We start from the raw sequence: 6,999 nt of genomic DNA on the forward strand, positions 1-6,999 counted from the left end.
TTGAGTTATCATACAATCATTTCATATTGTACATTATTATGCTGGGCATTATAGCTCACACTTGTTTTCTTAAATTGACACAACATAATAATGAATCAAGATGCCTATCATGAAACTCATAGCCAGGAAACGGGTAGGAAATGGCCAACTGTTCCGTAGGATGTTTGGTGTTGTACCTCAGGTAGGTCGGATAGGCTGGATTGGTTTTCAGTTATTTTTAATCCGGCTTATTTACAAGTATGACTTATGTAAGATAATAAATAAGAAATGAATATTTGGCTGACGAACTAACCTTACTTTTGGAATTGTAATAATTATCACTTGTGGATTAATATACTCTAGTAATGAATAGTTCATTTCCAAGATAATAACCTATAAGTGTGTGTGTGTGTGATAATTGTGGGGTCATAAAGGTGTGAGTATTTATATATTGTGATACGAGATAAGTGTTATGTAGTATTCAAGTTGGCGTGGCCTCCTAGATCCCTGACCCCGGATTTTGGGGTACCACACCTCGCTAGGCCAATACGTGCCTTGGGTACCCCTTTGTTTAGTTGGATATGCTTCGGCATACCGGTGTTGCTCTGTGGCTGATCACCGACGGCAACACACCGTCGTTCGAGGATTCCAATCTAAATTATTATATTATTTTTTATAATCATATAATAAATGATTTATCAAGTGTTTTTGCTTTGGATAAAATGTGAGATTCAGTTTTTGATTGATGTTGATACTTAATTTATTGTTAATATCAAAAGTGGTATCGATATATATGATTGATGTTGACTTCAATACTTTAGTACTGGTATGTTGTGAGCATCTAAGTTAGTATTCATATCTTATTTGATGTGACATCAAAATAAGTATTGATATCATGATTGGGGTTTTGAGTAAAATAGATATAAAGTTTATGATTCAGTCCATAATCACTATTTCATGTTGTTGTTTATGATATCCCGTTAACACTTTTTACGAGTTTTATTCTCGTCAAGATTAAAAGTATTGCTGAAGAATTTTTGCTCAAAAATATAAAAAGGGTTTTGCATACATTTAATCAGCAATTGTGATTTAATTGTTCTGCCCTATTTCAAATGTTGATTTTTATATCAAAAGACCATATATATATGTTATACTGAACTTGCTGAGCATTTATTTCGCTCATACTTTCCTGTTTTTAAATTTAACCTTCCAGTGAGGATTAGATTGCGCCGTTTAGCCGCGTAATTCGAGAAAGCAAAGAAGAAGCTTTTGGAAGGTGGTTGGTACAGGGTTTGCATACTAGCGTAAGTTCTATTGTGTAAAGTTGTTTATATTATATTATATTATATTATATTATATATTAGTTATGTTTTTTTATATTTGAGCCTAGTATACTTATTTTCGCAATTATACTAGAGGGTTAAGGTTTGATGTTAGGAGCAATTGATGATATTAAATAGAAACTATCAGAAGCATCAACGAATGATGCTTAGAAGCATCAACAGATGATGAGTGGAAGCATCAATGGATGATGATGACATCGACGGATGTTGGTATTCGACGGATGATGATGTCAACGGATGATGAAATCAGTATTTGTCACATCAGTTGATCTTTGAAAAGGAAAAGAAAACATGAATTTCAAGTCGGTGGAGAACTTTATTTTAGAAGCAAGAGTATAGGTTTTCCTCTTGTTAATAGAATAGGGTTCCTTATACATTGGTAGTTGTGCTTTATAAAAGCATAGTTTAGGTTCATGCTATATGCATTGCGACATTGTTATATCTTTCACATAACCTAGCAGCTCTCAAGGATATTTGTTCATCCTTTCGAGAGAGTACTTGTGTAACAAGTTTTTATAAGATTTATATAAAAACTGTTTGATTCTGTTGAAGATTTGTCTAGTTGGTCGTATTAACTGTATTCACCCCCCCCTACAGTTGATTAAGGGCCCAACAATTGGTATCCGGGCTTGCTGTTAACGTACAAACAGTTTAAGATCTATTAACGAATCAACCATGTTAGACAAAGGAGAAGTGTAATATCCCATATTTTCAGATATTATTATTATAATTATTTGGAGTTGTTTATGTGATTTTTATGTGAACTTTGGTAAATTATCTGGTAATTGGAGTGATGTTTTGGATGTTTATATGTGATATTCTTTGAGTATTTTAATTTTTATATGTTCAGAATAAAATATAGATAATTGTGATATTTTTATGGTAATTTTTGGACTGTTATACGATTTTATATTGATTTATGGGCTTATGAATTATTTTCTGAATAATTACAAAACTATTTTATAAAGCTGGGAATCCTCCAACTTTAACCATTTTTACGTTTTTACAACCCGAAACTCTTCCGAAAACTCCTTCCTAACCTAATCTAATAATTCCGGACATTTTCTGTGTTTTAACTTTTTCGAACCGGATTACGGTTTGACCCGTACGCGTCCTGGCGTGCTATTTTCGATACACTAAACATTTTGATAAAACAACAAAACCCTTATTATCGAAAGACGGGATATTTTATATTATTTTCTCATAGGGTATTTTATAAGAAGCTCGATTTTGATGATTACCCAAATCTGATATTAAATTGCATCGTTTTATAGTTACTTAGCGGCTAAGTAATCTATTTTCGGATCCTATATGATCCAATGGGATACTGGTTATATGTTGCATTTATATGAATCGATCTGTAATTTGGACGCGTGTTTATTTGCGTTACTCGTTTTATCTCGTTTTATGTGTGTTGAATGCATTTTATGTGTTTTGGGGTTTTCTGTTAATTTAAGTATCGCTTTTGTTTTCGAAAAAAACGGAACGGGACCCTACCAGGACGTTAAAGTCCACAAAATTTGTATTTTTATTTTTATAGAATTATTTATATTTCAAATACCCTTTATATTTGTATTTTTGCATTATTCGCAATTTTTGGGGAATTTTGATACAGATTTTATATTTTACTGTTTTTAAAATTATTGCCCGTAAATATTATTTTGGGGCTTAATTATTTTAATTATGAGAATAAAAACACCCTTAATTTATTGTGGGGATATAATTTTAGATTTAACATAAATAGCTGCGACAAATTTATTTATTTTATTTATTTATTTATTTAACAAAAATCAGAAAATAGAAACAAAACTCAAGAACAAGAGTTGGGAGTGTGATTCCTTCTTGAAAATAAATCGAATGATTTTGGGGGTTATAGGAATCCGTTGTTGGCGTTCTTGATATCAAATTAAAGCCCTTGAAGAGAGCTTTCTGTTCGTACCAAGATCATCATCTGAGGTGAAGTGTTATGTAAAATCGATTTTTAGTGTTCTTAATCTTGAAATTCAATTTTTGATTTGTAAGGATTTTTGATTGATTTCGATAGTACAGATAGCTTTAACATGATTCCAGGAGTTGATTCCATCATTTATTTGCACCGTATGATTGCTAAATGATATAGGCCGAGTTCTTGGTTATTTTGAATATTGATTTTGATTTTCAGAAATCTTGATTGATTGGTGAGTGCTTTTGCTTAAATGGTGAGAATACTGTGATGCTTAACTTTATTTTGATGATTTAAACGTGAATTTTTGTTGAACAATCATGGAGATCACCTTTTCGCCGGAAGGATTCAAGGTCCCGCCGGAATTAATGGAGATTGTGGTAGGGATTCGTTGCCGTTGTTAATTAGAGATCAATATTGTGTTTTCGGGACTATAGAGTTGGTTTGGAACGTTTCGGGATCAAAAACAACGTGTTTTAGAATGTTTTCGGCCGTTGTTTTGGGTCGCCGGAGCTGGTGAAAGCTCGCCGGTTTCTGGGCAAATTCCCAGTTTCCGGTCGAGTTCTTCACGAACTCCGGTCACCACTCCCCCCAAACCCCCGCCCTTCGATCCTCTTTCTGACAAACTGAACCTAAAAACCTGTTTGTGGGTTTCTTTTTATTAAAATTTAAAATATCTTTTCCTATTTTCAAAAATTATTTTCTTTTATTTTAAAAATCATTTAGTTTAATTTCAAAAATCATTTATTTATTAATCATAATTCCAAAAATTATTGTGTTACTTGTTTTAAATTCCAAGAATTATTTCTGTTATTATTTTTAAAAACCCATATTTTTTTTATTATTTATAATTTATTTTAGTTGATTATTTATAGATTTAATTAATTGGTCAATTCATTTAATCAATTAATTTTACTTATAATTGTTAAATAAAATATAATTATTTATAATTAATTCAAATAATTCCTAAAAAGAATTTTGAGCTTTTAAAATTTATATTTTGTTATTTAAAAATCAATTATTATTATTAATAATAAATTAATTATTATGTTATTCATAATAAATAAATCGTTCGTCCGTTTAATACGAAATGAACGCCTCTAGACTAAGAAAAATATTCCGCTTTCATTAAAAAATACTTTCGAGACCCAAACTCTTTTGTTTCAAAATGTCGCTTGCTTTGCAAGTGAGTTATGAGTCGCTTATTTATCAAAAAGTCGTATTTTTGACCCGATTTCAATTTTGAACGTACCGAGTCGAATCTTTTAGCGAACCGAGTCATGTGATATATGAATTATGTGATACGTGGATTATATGATTATGTGCTATGTGAATTACGTGTGTGCGTGGGTCAAGAGCTTGTATTTGACTGCTTTCTTTATGTGTGGGCTATCGTATGGGTAGACAATAGGGTTTTGGCGATTAAAGTTATATCTTTTAATTATATCTTTATGTGTGGGCTATCGTATGGGTAGATAATAGGGTTTCGAGTAATTATCAATTAGACGATTAAGGTTATATCTTTTAATTATAGATGCGGATCATTCGAGTTGATCAGGACAAGATGTTGGATAAAGAATCAGATGGAATGGTATTGGATAACTGGCTTCTATCAATCGCAGGAGCAGCATATCAGTAAATTGTTGAAAAGAAGGACGGCGATGTTTTGAGACCGAATGTCAGAATAGATGCGTCATTGTGAGTGTGACTAACTACTAAATCCCAAATTCAAGTATCCATATCATCACTTATTTTTCAAGTGATATTTATTTTAAATCTTCTTATGCAAGTATTGGTTTTCCTATTCTCAGTTCGGGATAGATAAATATTTTACATATCGCTGAATTAAATGATTCTGATTATGCAAGTACTTATCAAATTACTGGATTTATAAATGTTTTGGATTTTGAGAAAAATGATTTGGTTGCGAGTATTCACACCCAAGTGAATGGGGGAATAAAAATTTACCAAGGTGTCGATTATAATGACCCCTTTTTAATAAAAAGGTTTTAAGATTGGAATGGTTACTGGTTACAGCGTAGCTGATCGAGATATCGGTCCAGCTGTAATATCTTTCAAGGAAAATATATGCCTTTTCTGGTGCCCTATAGGTACCGTATGGCTGCGGGATACGGGTAGTACCTATATTTACGGTATGGCTGCGGGATACCGGTGCTGTTTCGTGATTGCTCATCAGGAACAACATGAAATATAATTGGTTCCAATCTAAACTGGTGTTTCTAAATTGTTTTGATATTTATGGAATAAATGGTTTATCAACTGTTTCTATTTTGGATTAATGGTGAAATGCATTTTTGATTCAGTTCAAGATTTATGCTGATATTTACTTTGTTGTTAAATATCAAAGGTGGTATTAGTATAGATGATTGATGTTAACTTCAGTATGGGATGTTGTGAGCATCAAAGTTCATATTGATATCTAATTTGATATGACAACAAAATGAGTATTATTATCAAGAGTTTGGTTTTGAATAAAGTTTATGAATCACTCCATAATCATTGTTTCATGTTATTGTTGTTTACGATATTTTCGTAAACATTGTTTTACGAGTTTTATTCTTGTCAAAGTATTGCTGAAGCATTTCGCTCGAAAATATCAAAAGGAGTTTTGAATACAGTGAGAAACAATTATCCGATTCTTTAATAAATCTTCTATTTCAGCAATTTTGATTTTAAAATGTTTTGCGCTATTGCAGATGTCGGTTTTATATCAAAATGACCCTATATTTGCTATAATGATCTTGCCGAGCATTTCTTTCGCTCATACTTGCCTGTTTTAAATTTAACCTCCATTGAAGATTAACTTGCGTTGTTTAGCCGCGTAATTCGAGGAAGCAAAGAAGAAGCTTTTGAAAGGTGGTTGGTCCAGGGTTTGCGGACTAGTGTAAGTTTTATTGTATAAAGTTGTTGATATTATATTATATTATACTATAGTTGGGTATTTTATAGTTGGGCCTAGTACACTTCTTTTCGAAGTTATACTAGTGGGTTAAGTTTTGAGTTGAGAATTATTGAAAAGAGTTTTAAAAGAAAGTGAAAAATTTATTTGTGGAATTTGGAATTCTTGTTTCTAGAACTGTAACCCTAAAAGATCTTGGATTAGTTTGGGGTCATAGATGTTAAATATCTTCCGCTGGTATTTGTATTTTGATTTAACAGGTTAATTTGGATTGAGGTTTATAGTGACGACCAAATCCTCTGACCCCGGATTTGGGGGCGTTAAAAGAAGAAGAAACACAGAATCTGGATGAGTAACAACATGAGTAGGTATGAAGCAATCAAGGTGCCAATCCTAAAAGTGCATGAATATCCAATCAGGAAAGTCAAGATGGCCATGTGTTTGGAAGCCACGGATCCTGAATACTTAAGCAGTATTAATGATGGTCCTCATAAACCAATAAAGGTAGCTATTTCGGTTGTAGGAGAACCAGGGAAGATGATGGACAAAGACAGGAAGGACTACACTCCTGAAGATATCTTGTCAATCATAAAGGATGCTAAGGTTCGACATATCCTACACAACAGTCTTGATAGTGTTATGTCCAATAGAGTCATTGGATGTAAAATAACAAAAGAGATATGGGATGATTTAGAAGTAAAGTGTTAACGTATAACTGTTATCAAGAAAAATAGGAGGACGGTGCTTACTCAAGAATATGAGCACTTTGACTCAAGGGACAGTGAATCCCTAACTGAGATCTAGGACAGATTTCA

The sequence above is a fragment of the Apium graveolens genome, chromosome 5, assembly GCF_009905375.1.
Source record: "Apium graveolens cultivar Ventura chromosome 5, ASM990537v1, whole genome shotgun sequence".
Classification (NCBI taxonomy): domain Eukaryota; kingdom Viridiplantae; phylum Streptophyta; class Magnoliopsida; order Apiales; family Apiaceae; genus Apium; species Apium graveolens.